We start from the raw sequence: 18,889 nt of genomic DNA, 5'->3' as shown, positions 1-18,889 counted from the left end.
ATTTATATTTATTTATTGAATACCAGAAAAATATCAGTACTGTACCCAATGTTTGGTAAAATAAAATATAATAATAATAAAAAAATATGTGTAATGGTATTATTAAGTAACATAATATAGTAACATTTTAATACTGTGTTAAAGGTGCTGTAAGTGATTTAAGTTGTTCCACTTCCACGAGACTGAGCTGTTGAATTAGCCACAGCCCCTCTTTCCAAATCCCTGCACTCCAAAGATAACAAATGAGCTTTATTGAGACCGACATCATGTAGAAATGGTTGTTTAAAACAACAGCAGCAAAATAGCCCCCTCAACAGACAACTGTTGTGAACAACATGCCTTAAAAATGGCAGTATGCCTCAATAATTTGCTGCAACTACAATACTGTGAGAACGAGCAAAATGATTGACAGGTGAAAAGTTTACAAAGTCTACAGCTGTCACAGAGACTAGTGAGATATCTCAGGACACTTATTTCATTAATATCTTTAAGGAAGTAGGAACATTTTTTGCATAACTTTTCATGAACAAATCGCTTACACCACCTTTAAAGTAGAGTGACTTTATCAGAAAAGTACTGGCAGTGCACATGGTCCGGTGCAGAGCTGAGTTTGAATCCCATTCAGTCCTTCTCATTTTCTATGCATCTACTAGGTACTACTTAATTAATTTAATTTTGTACAGCAAGTCTATAACAAATCCCTATAAAATGTTTATTGATTTACTGATCTGAAAGGCTTAATTTAATTGGAAAGGTTTTCCTCAAATGAATTTGTTTCTTTGAACATTTTAAATTTAAATGTTTGGACTGAAATTAAATGAATTCCCCCTCCATGTGGAGAAACGAACACCTGTCACAATAATTCTCAATACACACCTCTTCATGACAGATGCTCTTTCCTGTTACATCACAGCCAAGTTCTGTTGAGAGATTTCTTAATCTGTCCATCCTGCCATACAACTCATGCTTTCAGTCATCAGTCAACAAAGAGCACTGTGGCAAGGCAATAAATTCTTTTTTCCCTCTAAGGCAAGGCTACTGTTTGTAGGGTCATATACAGAAATACACACAGACTTTCAAGAAACCATCATTAAGACAAAAAGAGTGCTCAATACACTCAAGAACAGAGCGACTGTGAATCCAAAAAGTATTTAGTATTATGACAGGATCATAAGCCGAAGATCACATATTCACACATGCCTTTGCTGACTGTTTGGGGAGGAAACAAGAAAAGCCTCCCATAAATAAGCCTGGGTGAATGGTTAATCAATAAGTAGCCTTTATGGATGTGAATAAATAAAACATAAAAATAAATCAAGACTCCTTTGGGGCCATCCTGTTCCTGCCCATATGAACAAATCAGTGTAAGTCGGCAACATTTGTTTAATGGCTTCCTCTTCTTTATATTGCATTAGAAACACAGTATAAAGGTATCTTGTATTTCATTTTTAAACAGTATGGTTTTAATGTAGTGAACTGACCTGTCCATGCCATTGCTGTAACCTTTTCATAAAGTGTAAAACCAGCAGAAAGAGAGGAAGGAAATAAAGAGATAATCCACTCCTACACTGTAAACAGGAAATTATTTGTAAAATTTTTCTCTATTCTGGTCCCAGCATCTCCCTTAACAATTTTAACATTTATTACATTACTTTGAAGTATGAACCTTAATTCACAAATAACACATGTACACTCACTGAGCACTTTAATAGGAACACTTTGGTCCTAATAAAGTTCCCAATATGGTCTTCTGCTGTTGTAGCCCATCCACCTCAAAGTTCGACGTGTGTGCATTCTGAGATAATATTCTGCTCACCACAAAGTACAAAGTGGTTATCTGAATTACTGTAGCCTTTCTGTCAGCTCAAACCAGTCTGGGCAATCTCTGTTGACCTCTCTCATCAACAAGGCATTTTCGTCTGCAGAACTGCCTCTCATTGGATGTTTTTTTGTTTTTGGCACCATTCTAAGTAAACTCTAGAGACTGTTGTCCGTAATAATCCCAGGAGATCAGCAGTTACAGAAATACTCAAACCAGCCCGTCTGGCACTAACAATCATGCCATGGTCAAAATCACTGAGATCACATTTTTAACCCATTCTGATGGTTGATGATGTGAACATTAACTAAAGCTCCTGACCCGTATCTGCATGATTTTATGCATTGCACTACTGCCACACGATTGGCTGATTAGGTAATTGCACGAAGAAGTAGGTGTACAGGTGTTCCTAATAAAGTGCTCAGTGAGTGTTCATGCTGGCAACATTACTGAAAATACAACAATAACAACACAACAGGTATGCCGTAAAAACACTATTGAAAATATGTTTGCCATTATACACATATCTAAATATAAAAACATGAAACTGAAAATGTAGTCAAATGAACACCAACCATCAAATTCCACTAACAAAAAATGGTACAAACATGTTTTGTGGACATGTACCCTGGTATTAGTATAGTTTTCTATCAAGTAACTTCGAGTCCCATTTAAATACCATGGTACTGTAGGTGAATATAGCAATCATTCAGTACCATAGTATCAAAGCGTTATCATATGATGACATCACTATTCAATGGTACCGCCACAGTACTTTTTCACCAATAAAGGGTAACAAAGTCTCCTGATTTTGAAGTAAGTACTCGAAATACATTTTTGTGGTAATCAATTTTATGCCACAAATGCTGTAGATTGAGCTTAACTTGTACTGAACCCGGAACATTCCTTTAAAACTGACATAAACAAAAAGTGCCACATTAGCTACACGGTAAATCATTTGGCTTGCTGCATGTTCATACAAGTCTACAGTGATGTAGTGCTGCAGAAATCATCCAAAAATCATCCAAAAATATCTAAATCATATAAGAGTATGATAGCAATTTTCCTGACACTATGACACATTGCAACTAGCTTAAAAACTCACTATTAAAAGTACATGCATGTACTCAGTCAGTTTGGGACAGATATTTTCCAAGAACACTCATCAAAACAAAACACTTTTTCAACACATAATATCTAGTACACACAAAGCCAAATGTGAGGTTTTTGTGTGTAGCATGTTGCCTCAGGGTTACTAGGGTGTTCAGGGTGGTTGCTAGGGCATTACTAAATGGATGCTTACCGGCACAACTTAAAAGAGCTTAACCACAACAAGTCTATATTCTGGTCCCTAGATATGGCTTGGTCCCTCCTTCATTGTAAGTATATAAAATTTTTGTATTTTTTTATCTCCTTTTAACCCAATTTGGAATGCCCAATTCCCACTACTTAGTAGATCCTCGTGGTGGTGCAGTGGCGGAGGACAAGTCTCAGCTGCCTCTGCTTCTGAGACAGTCAATCTGCACATCTTATCACGTGGCTCGTTGTGCATGACACGCGGAGACAGCATGTGGAGGCTCATGCTACTCTCCGCAATCCACACACAACTTGCCACGCACCCCATTGAGAGCGAGAACCACTAATCGCGACCACGAGGAGGTTACCCCATGTGACTCTACCCTCCCTAGCAACCGGGCCAATTTGGTTGCTTAAGAGACCTGGCTGGAGTCACTCAGTACACCCTGGATTCGAACTCGTGACTCCAGGGGTGGTAGTCAGTGTCAATACTCGCTGAGCTACCCAGGACACCAAGTCTATTGAATTTTGTTACCCATTACAAAGTCCAATCTCTCAGAAAGTAATAACACATCTGACCTCAAAAAGCTGCACAATTTGATGTATCATACATGTCTGTAGCACAAATTGTGCAGGTGAGATAAATAATAAAATAAAAAAAAACACCTCACAGCAAGTATGAGCAATAGAAATAGTGATGCTTGTCTTAGCAACCACCACTAATATCTGTTTTATAGACACAAGTACATGCACAAATAATCTATTCTAACCTTTCAAAAACACTCATTCATGCAAGTCCAGATTCTTTCCTTATTATGCCAAGTTCATCTTAGCTCTTTGACCAATCTATTGTTGCCTGTTGAACAAAGACACCCTTTCTTCAGAGCATGGAGTGTTTCTGTAGTAGGTGTGGGAGAGTGTTATCACAATCAGCTGAAAGCCCATTGATTTTTTTTGATGTGCAGGGAGACACAGCGTTCAAACAAACACAGCACTGCACACAAAGCACCCATGTGTATTTAAGGCACAACAAAATATATATTCATGCATATTGCTCAGAGCAAGGTAATATCAATCACTCACAAATATACATTTAAAATGTCCTTATTGGTGCAGTAACGTATGATTTTACACTGATTATGTTTGCTAATCCAACAAAGTATAAGGTCATGTAAATGCCTTAAACTGATTTCCTTTATGGGAAAGGTCATAAAGGGTTAAAGCAAAACCCGGTCCACACCTTTGCTGCATTCGAAAATCCATACTTCCCTACTAAATATGTTGTTATTACACCATGTATTCGGGTAAGGGGTCAATACCCACATCCCCGGATGAAGTATGTCCGCAATCTGTTCATACTTCTCACATGCATACCTAAAGAACGTACTGTTTTAACGTAGTCGGTACTCAAATAAAAAAGATGTCACGATACCAGTGTTTGTGCAGTACTGTAGTACTTAATATGGTTCTAGCGTGCTGTCAAGACTGACACACGGCTGCTTTTGAATGCTCACACGCTTATTTGAGCATGTGCTTTGTTACTACTTTTACACTGAAATGCACAATTAATCAAATTAAAATCGTGATATGTCCTAGTGTGATTATTAAACCGTGAAAGCAATCTTAGTCTGCATTCAAGCTGCACTAGCTTTAAATGAATGTGTGAAGCACACCGCTCATACACTGGGAACTCCACTGACATTGAGAATCATTTGCATTGAATGAGATAAAAAAAGAGCATTAATCCAATGTGAAGCACATGTAGACTGTATATTTATATAATTAAATAACAGCATTTGCGCTTTAACGATCACACTGGGCCATGTAGCGAATTGTTTATCCGTCAGAAGAAGAAAGTGAAGCTTCCGTCAAACCACACGTCAAAATAAAAGCACAATTCAAAATAAAAAGCTAGACGCCTGAAATTTAAACAGAAATATATTACAACTGTAAAGTGTAATATTCATTGTAGTAATATTAATAATAATAAATAATAATGATAATAATAATAATAATAATAACTAAGCAATATATCACAAACAAGAGTGCTATTGTACTGAATACAATTTTGTTCAAATGCATTGGTGTTGAAAAGTAATTGTTCTATTTTTTACTTGTTAAAGTTTTTTTTAAAGTTTTAAGAATTTGATTAGACACCATTTGAATGATGAAATTCAATTAAACTTTAAAACATGAAATTCTAGAAAATTCATTAAAATAAATAAATAAATAAAAGGATTTGCAAAAAAATAAAACAGATTTCAGTAGGTCCCTACTTAAAAACACTTAAGCAATTCATACTTAATTGAGAAACACTTGAAAACATGCATTTCTTTTTGTATATTATATTGAAATTTTACTTTAAATATGCTAAAGGAGTGTGTTCAATAGCACATTACCATATTAGCATATTTTTACTGTGGTATCGAGCACTGTGAAATTTCACTGGTATCGGTACCAACTACTGAAATTTTGTTATCGTGACAACACAAGTACATACTCTGACAGTATGCGATTTAGGACACATGGCTAGATTGTCGTCCATTCTGCTGATTTTACTCTGCATGTAAACACCTTTACTGGCTGTCTAGTGGCTTATTGTCCATGCATTGTGAAAAAAATATTTCAAATGTCATGCCAACACAATTTTCTTTCACTGTATGATTTTTATAATTAGCTAATTTTTTATAGTTATAAGCATACTGTCATGCATATTAAAACACTTGATCTGTGGAGCCAGGCCTGTGCTTATCATGTGCGTTACTGAAAGTTTAATAGAACAGCAATGCACCAAACATTCTGGGACAGTATAGAAATTTCCTCCCAATTCGGACAGACGCCCAGCCACTGTTTGCTTAAGCTTGCTGGGAAATCCTGCTCCAGCCTCGGCTCCAGCTACTGCCAAAACAACCAGTGCAGGCCTCTGTCTCACCACATTACAGTGGGAGCACTTTCATACGCTGCCTGTGCCCACTTCCTCTACTGCTGTCAAGCATCCTGACATGTAATTTTTAACAGTTGTGTTTGTTTTTTATGTCACTGTTGCTTGTTGCTCTCTCTTTTGCAGTTATGTCCTTAAAGCTGAAGTGTGTACTTACTGCGCCACTATAGTCACCAAAAGGAAATGCAAAAATAATCACTGGTTTAAAAAATATTCCAGAAAACTACTCCCATCTTCCATTGGTTGTACAAACAAATAGTCCCACCCCACACTCACACCACTAGTCGAGACAAAGTTGCTGTGTGGGCCACTCAAACAAACAAAAGGAATTTTTTGATAGCGCTACAGAGCCGATGTTACACTTTAAGATTAAATCAGCCTACAAATGGCTTATTTACAGTTGACACATTAAAGGAATAGTTGCACCAAAAATGATAATTCTCTCATTTACTCACCCTTATGTCGACTCAAACTAGTATGACTTACTTTCTTCCGTGGAACATAAAGATATTTTATTATAGATATGGAGACTGTTCCTAATCTTAGTGAGCTTGTCATAGCCTCGCTCCTGCCTACATAGGCATCTGTCTTCTATGGCAGCGTCCTAGCTGAAATGGAGCCTCATAAGAGAGAGATTTGGAACCTTATACAAAGGCAGCAACCCCACACAGCATTCAAATAGTGATTCTCATGCCCAGCGCACTGGAGACTTGACTCCTATGGAGATAGAATTGTTTCTAATTCAGAAACAAACGGAAAGACATTCACAAATAGAAAGTTGGTTCAGAAATAAATAAAATGAGATTTGCAAATAAAAAATTATTTACAAATATACTTGTTAACTCGCAAACACAACTCTGTCCAGCATTCATTTGTGAATCGCGCGCATTTATTTGTGGATCGCTTGCTGTGCATTTGTGGATGGTGAACATTTCTTGCGTGACAGCTGCGGGCAATCCACAAATAGGTGGACTCCACCCATCATCTATGCCAATCAGATAACGGCCACATTACTCGGACCAGTCGTAGCATGTTCTGTCTTCAACCAATCACGCTTCGTTTTACAATCAAGGCGGGACCAGTGTCACAGCGCTCTCATGAGCATGGAATCAAGTACTTACAGATATGCTCCAAGGCCGCAAACTCTTAAACAAATGGACGGCATCAGAGGAATACTGTGATTTAAGGTTCGTATCATTTTCTCTCAGGTATAAACATGTGTAGTGTCTTGTTAAATGTTGACAGCTGAAAATTGCCCATTTGTACACTGAAAAAAAAAAAAAAAAAAAAGATTCATTGATAAAAATATTTTAAGGTAAATGGATGCACGAAATTTAATTATCTAAATTTAGATAAATATATTTAGTTGAACTTAGTTGTTTTAGTTATACATATATACATTGTAACATTGTACAATGTGGCATTGTAACTTAAGAAATCTGACATAAGAGAAAAATAAAGAATCTCATAGTACACATTTTGAAAGGTGTCCTGTATTGGAGCTGGAACCACTGAGTTTTGGAGCAGGTGAGTCAAGTGCTCAAAGTTGATTGATAGTACAGGGGAAACATCTGAAAAAGATGGCAATAACTAATGAGACAATTATCACTGTCAGAACATGATGCTGTATTTTAGAAAGGGACCCCGTAATAGAAACTCTTAAAACATGCACACAAAAGTGCTAAAATGCAAAATTCAAATAAACATTACCTTACAACTGCTTTTATTAAATATATTAACATAACGTGAAACCAAATTATTGGCATAGCAGATCTGTACACTGTGTAATATAGGGTATTGATTTATGGTTTGTGCTCCTAAAATCATCTAATATGATTCATGTTTTATAAAGGCACTATCTGTATCTTTTGTAGTGTCTAGTAGTGTGTCTGTTTGGATCTGCCATGTAACATTAAGAGTAAATGTTTTGACGAAACATACATACATTTTCCATCATGTAGCTAGGAGTTTTAGTCAAGAAACTTGGTTAAAATTAAAATAGCAGACTCATACATTCAGCCAGGTTAGCAATAATTCTAATGATAGGACACACTATAAATGGGCAATTTTCAGCTTTCGACATTTAACAAGACACTACACATGTTTATAACTGAGAGAAAATAATACGAACCTTAAATCACAGTGTTCCTCTGATGGCGTCCATTTCTTTAAGAGTTTGTGGCCATGGAGCATATCTGTAAGTGCTTGATTCCATGCTCATGAGATCGCTGTGACTCTGGTCCCGCCATGATAGTAAAACGAAGCGTAATTGTTTGAAGATAGAATGCGCTAAGATTGGTCAAAGTAATGTGGCCGTTATCTGATTGGCTTGAGTATACAATGGGTGGAGTCCACCTATTTGTGGATTGCCTGCAGCTCTCGCACAAGAAATGTTTCAGAATTCACAAATGTTAACTGCCATCCACAAATGCACAATAAGCGATCCACAAATAAATGCTGGACAGTTGTGTTTGTGAGTTAAAAAATATATTTGTAATAATTTTTTTATTTGCAAATCTCATTTTATGTGATTTTACTTTCTTTCTGTGAAACTCCTAACATATATTTGTAAATCTCATTCTTTTTATTTGTGAATTAATTTCATTTTTGTGAAACTCCTTACATTTATTTGTGGATCTCATTCAATTTATTTGTGAACCAAGTTTCTATTTGTGAATCTCTTTCCATTTGTCTCTGAATTAGAAACAATTCTATCTCCATAGACTCGCAACTGATTTCAGTACAGGTGAAGTGAGAAGAACGACTCTGAACATAAATATACAAAGCACACACACTTTTAGGGTAAAATAGTCATTTCTTTTTTATTATATATAAAAACATAAATAAAAAAAAATAAAAAAAAACATTCTTGATACTTTTCAGTATTGAATTGACTAAGTAAATTTATAATAAAAATGTATCTTGCTTCGTCCACCATCTTGGAATTACTTTTCCAACAAGCTCATCACAGTGCATTCTGGAATCGTCTACCCGGGGAAGGATACATATCCTAGGAAACATATACTATGATGCCTTACAAAACTGCCTCCGGAGGAAGCTCACTAGATTTTGGAACAGACCAGTAGCCTAGTTTCCATCCACTTTTCGTGCTATTTTGTTATCGACAAAGTGAAAAAGCGTAAAAAAAGTCTGGGAAATGTACCGTATTCTGCCTGTTTCCATTCAAATGGCCTTTTATTGATAAAAATGATCAGCATGATGACGTCATGCCTAAAAAAAACACTTTGTCACATACATTTTCGTTTATCGCAAAAGAAATCTGCCCTTAAGCTGTTTCCATACAGAAATGTGTGTTTATCGCTAATTGTGTACCATTTGCCTCCCAGATGTACCTAATTTTTTTTCCTCAGAAGTTTTGGTAAAATGGGGAGAGTATTGAGATGATTTATTGAAATTAGCCAGCTTACTGTCATTTTAATTTCACAAATAAATGCAATAAGGAGGAATTGCAATCAAAAGGGAGCAGTTGCCCTTCTGACAGGACTGTAATATTGGTCCTGATGTTCGCATGTTGCCACCGGTTCCGACCCGAAAGCGAATCGTCATGGCCCTGTTCAAGCTGGCAACCTGCACCAAGTAGCATAGTGAGGGAAACTTTTGGACTTAGTATAAGGACCATCCATTGATGTGTATATGCTGTGTGCACAGCTATTAAAGAAAAATGTATGCGGTGTAATATCAAGGTTTACATATGATACATTCCTGATATTCAGTAAGCTATTTTGAACAATCATCCAATCTAAAGCATTGCCATCACAACTGCATTATGTCCCGCATATTTGTCCAGCAACTTTTAACGACCATCTGAACTTGACTGTCATCTAAATAAATTTTAGCATCATAATGCAATTTACATTTTATGAAGAAGCTCAGTAAATGCGATCCAAGTTAAAGAGGGTTAGATTTAAAATATTTAAACGTTTTAAAATGTTCAAAAGCTAATTTTCTGAAAGTGAACCCAGCAGTGGACAAATAGTTCTGATAGTTTATAGTCTTGATAAAAGTGTAGAACATTCTGAGAATGTAATTCAGCCGACTTTTTTCATCTACAGAACAGGGTAAGGCTAATTTAAGTTTGTGTAAAGAAAAGGCATATATGGGTCTAAAAATATCATTTTTGTTTTTCGTTTGGTAATTAATTATTTTATTTAATGCTTTATTAATTTGGTAATTTATTTAGCCTAATTTAATACAGGGAATTTTGCCTGCATTTTTTCCAAAAGTATAAACAATAATTTTATAGAATTGGGCTATATGTTAGTGTTCCAAAAAAGCACACTGAAGCTTTTCTAGTATTGTGTATTTATTTTTAATTTAAAACTTTTTTTTTTTTTTTGTATTGTGGGCTAATAATACAAAATAATAGACTGCCATCTATTATTCGGAATGGTATGTAAAAGCAACTTTAATAAATAAATGGATGAATTAAATTAATCACAAACAGTGGCCATTAATTTGTTCTCAGTGCACTTGTCGATGTGCATGATACGAGATATTTGTGTTGGCACTCCTGGAAGTATCATGTTTGCAGCATCAGATCAACATGCCGTTAAGATCAATCCATAATGGCTTTCAAGGATGTATACCATCATCATGATTAACACAGGCTAACCATTGGGTTAAATTCTGTCATGTGACTACATTTTTGCGTTAATGCCAATTTTCTCAACAAAAAGTGTTTCCAAACCAGTTTTTTGCGACATCTGAAGTATTGACATAGAGTTTATGTGCTAGAGTTAAACGGAAAAATATTATATCGACACTCATGAAATTTGAGCGATAATTTGTGTTTCCATCAGTTTTATTTTGATGTGCTAAAACTTTTTTTGCAAAAATTCCTTTGATGGAGATGTAGTTAATGATGTCTGTTTGTCCATACAATGCAAGTAAATGATGACCAAATTTTCAAGCTCCAAAAAGGACATAAAGGCAGCATAAAGGTAATCCATAAGACTCAAGTGGTTTAATCCATGTCCTCTGAAGCTATCCAATATAACTCCTTTTTCACTATAGATCTTAACATCAGCAGTTTCCTTGGCAATTTTGATTTCAAGCTTGATTACACTTCACAGAGCACTAAATAGTGCTAGGAAGTGTAATCGACCTTGAAATCATGATTTCAAGCTTGTAATCGAGCTTGAAATAATGATTGTGCCTAGAGACTACAATGGCAAGATGTCGAAAAAATTACACACATCATCCTGCTATAATTGATTCCTTCCTAGTACTGATGAAGATACAAGTTATGTTAAATATTAAAGCAATATCACGAGGGCCTGGGTACCTCAGCAAGTATTGACGCTGACTAACACCCCTGGAGTCGCGAGTTTGAATCCAGGGCGTGCTAATGACTCAAGCCAGGTCTCCTAAGCAACCAAATTAGCCCGGTTGCTAGGGAGGGTAGAGTCACATGGGGTAACCTCCTTGTGGTCACTATAATATGTGGTTCTCGCTCTCAGTGGGGAGTGTGGTTGAGTTGTGCGTGGATGCTGTGAAGAATAGCGTGGGCCTCCACACACGCTACGTCTCCGCGGTAATGCGCTCAACAAGCCACGTGATAAGATGCGTGGATTGACGGTCTCAGACACAGAGGCAACTGAGATTCATCCTCCCCCACCCGGATTGAGGCGAGTCACTACGCCACCACGAGGACTTAGAGCGCATTGTGATTTGGGCATTCCAAATTGGGGAGAAAATGGGAAAAAAATATATATATATTAAAGAAATATCACACAAGAAACTGTGCTGTTGTGTCCATATATCAGCGTGGCTGTGATTCAGTCAAAGGAGGAGTTACAAATAATACAACAGTTAGGGTCCTCTAATGTGATTGGTCAAGCAATGTACCAAGAGTTCTGATATTTAGCATAACATAAATTTGTGTCACTATGCTTGTCTGTGTTTATAGCATTCCCAACAGGCTGTGTGCTTCTCGGCAACATGAAACAAACGACCCTGCTTTGGCTTTGTTTGGAACTATTTTTGTTTGTAGATAGTCAAAATAACTGGTCATTTGATGTCATATGGTCATTTTATGTTCAGTACAACAGCACTCTTGCTTGTTTGATATTGCTTTAGCATATTTATTTTCCCCCATCACATTACAACATTGATAAATGAATGTTGTTATACGAATACATGAATTTGAATGCTGGCCCACTCTAGATTGTTAAAGCATTAGACATCATTTTGTTTCATATCACAGAAACAAAATAATTTTTCAGTTACTTGAAGAAAGCCTAATGTTTGAACATTTCTTTTATACTCAGAGTAATTCTGTCAGCCTCCTACACAAAGTAACAAATAAGCACTCAATCTAGACTTTACTCAATGTAATATATTCATTAAAAGTCGAGCAGGAAGACTTAATGGAATTATTCCTTCTTTTGTGACTCCCACATGGCACACAGACAGAACTCTAATAGACTGCACAAAACTTTTTTACCATTTCACTTGTGATACTGCATGTCTTACCAAATGTCTGCAGCAATGTAGAATATCTCCAATTTAGCAAGTTAACAATGATAAATAATGACATTATAAATGTAATATTAAGATGGCACATCTTCTCCATTGCACAACAAAATCTAGTTATTCTCTCATTACATTGATATTATATCAGGTATGAAAATAGGTAATCAGCTCTTTACAATCTACTTATTAACTACTCATTAAGGCTAATTTGATCTTCATGGAGAAGTTCTGTGGACATTCTCTCATTCCTGAATGGGATTGGGTGGGACGAGCCTCCACCACTGCACAGGAAATACAATCTACCACTAACACTATTTAAAGCAGTCTGTATAGCGCCCCACCCAGACCTTGCCAGGGTCACTATCATTAGTGTCAGTCGAGCAGAGCAGTCCTATCATGTGTAACTGCATAGACAAAAAAGTTGTTGTTTAACTTCAAAATGGGTGGCAATTATTTAAAAAAACATTACAATTATGGACAGGACTATAGAAAGTTCAAAAAATGGTATACAGGGAGATTTAGACTGTACTGTATACCTTTGAGCTTGCATAAAGCACTATTACTTGCATTTATAAGAAATTATCTATAAAAATGTATTGGAAACAAAAGTATTAATTTAACTGTAGTAGAAAAATATTTGGACTCGTTATGAAAACTCTGGATCTATGAGGTCAAGAAACATCAACATTATGACATTCTTCCATCACTTCTGCGACTTTCATGGAAAAGGACCAGTTTTATTTTTTTTGTTCTCTGTGTGCTAATTACATATACTACATTGGACAGTGAAGAAAATAACAGGAAAGTGGAAGGAGAGAGAGGGAATGGGACTGGGTTATGACACAGCCCAACCTGCGGCCTCATGAGCACAACTGCTTCTTGTGTCATGAGCACTTGTCCCACCCACTGTGCCATGGGTCTGACAAAAAGGACCATTTTTGCTAGATACTCAAGTATCTGACATTATCTGATTTAACAATCTAATTATCTATTCTCACATTTTTTCATCAATACAGTGCATTGACATGACTTTTCCATGACCTTTGCTGCCGTCTGGGATTACTAGTTAAGGATATTTAACCCTCAATCACTGTTCATTACAGAACCAACAGACATTATGTTTCTGGTCAAATCTGACCAGCAAACACCTTTTGAGTTAAACTTTTTTAACACATTTGTTGGCACCTTTTTTGTTTTTTGAGTCAACACCATTTTTATGGCAATGCCTTTTGTGTGTCACACCTTTTATCTAACATCATTTTTAGTTATTAACACAATTTATGAATTAATTTAGGGATTATATATATACACAGTATATATACAGTATATCAGTGGTGAATTCTCAGGGCCAGCAAAGTCTTCTCTGCTGTCCTAACATGCCAAATAAATAAATATTTTTCATCCTTTCATTCTCAATCACCAATCAATGTATTTTTAATCGCTTTCCACTCTTTATTAATCTACAAACAGAGAAAAATGAAAAGTTTACTCAGTCAGAATTTATTCCAAGATGCTTACAAGCGAAGTGTGACAACTGTTTCACAAATCGCATGTCCTAAGCAGCGCGTGAGTTTGAGCTCCACCCCGTCAGACCTTCAGAAGTTCTTCAGAATCCCTCAACAGTGCAAATGAATGGGCAACTAAAGTCAGATTGTCAGATACATCAGCCAATCAGATTGATTTATATGTTCTTGGTGGGTGTGATCTTTAGGATATGTCCCGGTCGAGGCCTTCTAGCTGGCCTTGAGTGACGCAATCATGCTTTAAGTGATGTACGTAATTTGAAAGCTAAGAGCGCGAGATTCGTCATCGCTGCCGCTACCGCCATTGAGAAAGAGATCCTTATGGATTTAAAAACACGAGATGTTCTGCATGACTGTGTTATTGCTTAATTTATTAAACAGGAAAGGAGGACTGATTTTCACTCCAAGTAAATTGGTAAGTGCTTTTTGTATTGTTATAGCAACATCAGGAGTTTTCTAAGTGTAAATAAGGATGCTTGAGCATTCAATGTCAGATCAAGTTTTGAAAAGTAGTGCTGCGTTCCATTCAACTGAGAAAGTCGGATTTTACATCTTCCTACTAGGAAAAGTGCAATGGAATGCATCTTGAAGTCAGAATTACAACCTGTAGGCTCGTGCAGAAATTCTCAACTCTGATTTCACCGAGATGCAGGGGCATGATGTCACACAAACATGTCGACACTCAGGGAGATATACAAAGTAAGTGATAAACATTCACTTTATTAAGTAATATCGATAAATGAGTTTGTTTTCACATTACATGATATTAAAGCTTGTTTAACAAACGCCTGCAGAAACAGGTGTATAAAACATGATAATCTCTTTTGATAATCGTACACCTGAAGCACAAATGCTAGTGCTGCAGCATTGTTTATCAGTTGGGTTGCCTGGAGACATCTCTAATGAGAGTCAAACCCCTGCTAAGCTAACAGGTGCATTGCAGTTCTGAATGTCGGGGAATGGAATGCATTTATGGTCAGAGATATCAAGTAGGAATATCCCACATACAACTTGAATGGAACGCAACATAACCGTGTACCCTGACAAAACGAAATGTATTGCAAGCAATATTTAAATCGCAAATATTATTAGATAGATTTTTCCAGGTATTATATACCTCCTTGTTAGATTCATATGAAAAGTCTTTTTCATTGTGAAACTGTATTTTCTTAATGGCATGAATCGCACTGAAGGCCTAGACTTAAAATGCACAGCCCACGGCTGCAGTACATATATTACTACACTGAGATACCCTAAAATTGTGTGTATATACACACACACACAATTTCATATATATATATAAAAAGCACATTTTATGTTACCTTGATTTCAGAGTATGAAACCAATACATTATCAAGAGATGCATAGAGGCCTTCTGGTGAAAAAAAATGACATGACATGATTATATGACAATAATAATTTTAACCTTCATTGTTGGCTTTTCTCTGTAACCCAGTGTTGTAACAAATTTAATTTCTAGATATTGTCACAAGTTGTGCATTTGGATACATATTTAGACATTATCAAAATTATTTTGATAATAATTGCTTTTTTTTTTTTTTTTTTTTTTTTGCAATGATGCCACAATACGTATGCTTACAGTCAAACCGTACCATGGTGTAACAAAGACTTAGAATAAATATTTTGTTATCTACCATTTATTTCAGAAACACTGTTTAATGACATCATTAATTAATGTTTTTTGCACATGAATACAAGTGTTCCCATAACAAATAGATGCAATGTTTTGTCTGGAAGAGTAAACTTTCCCCACAGTGGGCTCAGACTTCATAGTAAAAATGAGTCATAAACTGGCTAAATCATGTGTAGCTTTAAATCTACAGATGTGCACAGGTTTAGCGGTAGGGTTAGGGAATAGAAAATATTTTTATCATGCCATGAAATCAATGGACATCTCATGAGATGTCCTAACCTCCTGTGTACCTCACTCATTATTTTCCAATTCATTTCAATGGTCGTTCAATATAATATATATTATGAAAGAGTTTTTTTGCTTGTGCCTGGGTGGTGAGAAAAACTGTTACTATGGTTACAAACAGTGTCCGCATGGTGCTTGACCAGGTATCATGGACTGAATGTGAACTTTCAATTCATGTGAAACTGGGGCTATACATGAACTACAATACATAACAGAAGAATTTGATCTACCAGATACATATCCACCAAAAAGCAACTTCCTGTTTTGGGGCATTTGAAAAACTAAGGGTTACTGAAGACGATGGATGTAAAACATGCAGACAGGAGTCATATAAAGGTATGCATCTTACAAATGGAACAGTATGTGGTCCAACAACAAACTATTGAGTTTAATATTTTTAGCTGTGGTGCTTATAAACATATGAATTGAGGGATGTAACTTGTTTGATTGTTTAAGTGTGCTGACAGTGCGCAGTGCATTTGCGTGTAATTACTTTCAGCGTGGTTAACTTTGAGAAGTTGAGTCTTAAATAATCAAGCATCCCTTGATTACAAATTCACCGCATTCAACAATACATTTCAATTTTAGTCATTGTCGGACTTTAAATCACCTGCTGTAAGCAATGTTCCCATTATTGCGCACAGTCAGCAGGTTTATATGTGAAGTGTTATGAACAGATTAAAGGACAGGATTTTAAAGAAGTCTGTTGCTGATTCTTTATGGTGGGGTGTTTGACAGATTAAGGATTGCTTTAATAAACTGTTGCAGAAGATAAAACTGTTGGATGCTGTGAACTACATGTTGTGTACCCACAATAATCTTACAATTATTCACTTTTGAAGCAACGCCAAGCACTCTGGTTACATTGAAGCGCATCATTCTGTGCCTGGGATGCGCATAACTGGTGATGTGCCCTATGTTGGAGTGTCTCTTATTACATACCTGCTATTTATTTGTTGTGTATTTATATGTTTTTCTATTGTAGGGCTGCGCTTAGCATCCATATATCCAGAAGAAATGCGTCCACTAACACGTCCAATTGTGATATATGACTTTTTTGCCTCAGTGCTGTTGCATAATAACAAAATTAGAAAATAATCGTTAAACCGGATAACCGTGATTTTTTTCTCAGACAGTAATTATTTTTATTTTTTTTGTGCAATATAACAAAAACATATAACTGATGGGACCTTTGACTGACACCATCTGAGCTATGACTCTTCACTTACTCAAAGTAGAGCATCTAGAAGGACTACAAACATATATCCACCTAAAACAATTCAAGCTGTGTTTTGCAATTCATCCAGGTGACATCACAGCTTCAACCAGCCTGACGGCCACAATTTGAGGCAAAGAATTGCTTGGTAGGTTTGTCGTGCTGTGGAGGGTTGAAGCATCATTAGGAAAGCAGCATGTGAAGTGGATTACCTTCCTATTTTACACCTCTAGCTAATCCACACATGGCTAACCCAGCTAAGCCTGTGCTTGCCACACTAAGAGATTCATGTCTGTGCCACAGCTATTTGGAGCTACACTGACTGCCGCGATCAGTTTTTGCTGCTGCATGGTTACCTAACACCTAACCACCTAAGCTCTGTCAGACACACACACACACACACACACACACACACACACACACACGTTGGGTTTTCATGTTTTATGAGGACTCTCCATAGATGGTAATGGTTTTTATACTGTACAAACTTTATATTCTATCCCCCAACACTAACCCTACACCTAAACCTAACCCTCAAAGAAAACTTTCTGCATTTTTACATTTTTAAAAAACATAATTTAGTATGATTTAGAAGCTGTTTCCTCATGGGGACCGACTGATTGTCCCCACAATGTCAAACATTTCAGGTTTCACTATCCTTGTGGGATCATTTGGTCCCCACAACGTATGGAATACCTGGACATACACACACACACACACACACACACACACACACACACACACAGAGAAGAATTACAGCAAATGTGACTTCAGTTGTAGATTAAGGAAGTGCTTTATCATATTGTGTAGTAAAATGTCTAATTATATATATATGCACACACACACACACACACACACACACACACATACATATTCCTCTTTAAATAAATTATTTCAATAAATTGCAATAAACAAGTTAAATAAATACGTTTTAATAAATTGCATGTTTGCAATCCATACAAAAAACAGCAAAAGAAACAGTCGTCTGTGTAACAGAAAATATGTTGTCTACTAAGGGTAAACTTTAAAAAACACATTATGCTTAATTGAGCACTCTTCATATGACTTCTGCTATTAGATTAGAAATTAAACCAACCGCTCATGCAGAAGCATAGAAAGCGGTGTTTGGGATCCGGTGACATGATACAGAGTTTATTTGATCCAGTGGTATAAATAAATGATATGTTCTCGTCAGACCGACAGTTACATAAAACCTTAAAAAAAGTCACATGTGAAACCATCCCCCATTTCTCCCTCCACGACACAGCTAAAAAGCAGTGTTAAAATGCACACACACTGAATCACACACATGAACACCTCCCTTTAAAAAAATGGCCTTGAGCAGATACATCAAATATACACATATAGTATGATGTGCGTGTGTGCTCATGTGTGTATATGTGTGTGAACTCCATATACAAAATGAATTCTGATGCGGCCAGCTGGGCACATAAACTGTAACTGCAAAATACAAATAATCCTTTACAAAGACAAGCCATCTAAAAGGGTGGGGGGCACACTGGGGGAAAAAAAGCAAATAGGCCTGCTATTGAACATTAGAGTGCATATGAGTGTGTGTGTGCGTGAATGTATTTGTGATAAATTTACATTTGTGTGTGTCTAAGATCTCCAGTAGCTTCAGTCCTATACTAATAATGAT

The 18,889-nt window shown here is 36.4% G+C and overlaps 1 protein-coding gene across 21 annotated transcripts in view; it reads right to left on the bottom strand.

The window, feature by feature from the left end:
• Positions 1-18,889, bottom strand: part of LOC127446333 (SH3-containing GRB2-like protein 3-interacting protein 1) — a 129,465-nt gene that overhangs the window by 80,143 nt on the left and 30,433 nt on the right. The gene's annotated exons all lie outside the window — the stretch shown is intronic.

Source organism: Myxocyprinus asiaticus, chromosome 9 (assembly GCF_019703515.2).
Source record: "Myxocyprinus asiaticus isolate MX2 ecotype Aquarium Trade chromosome 9, UBuf_Myxa_2, whole genome shotgun sequence".
NCBI lineage: Eukaryota > Metazoa > Chordata > Actinopteri > Cypriniformes > Catostomidae > Myxocyprinus > Myxocyprinus asiaticus.
Note: the sequence above shows the minus strand (reverse complement) of the source record. Positions and strands in the feature narration are given on the sequence as shown.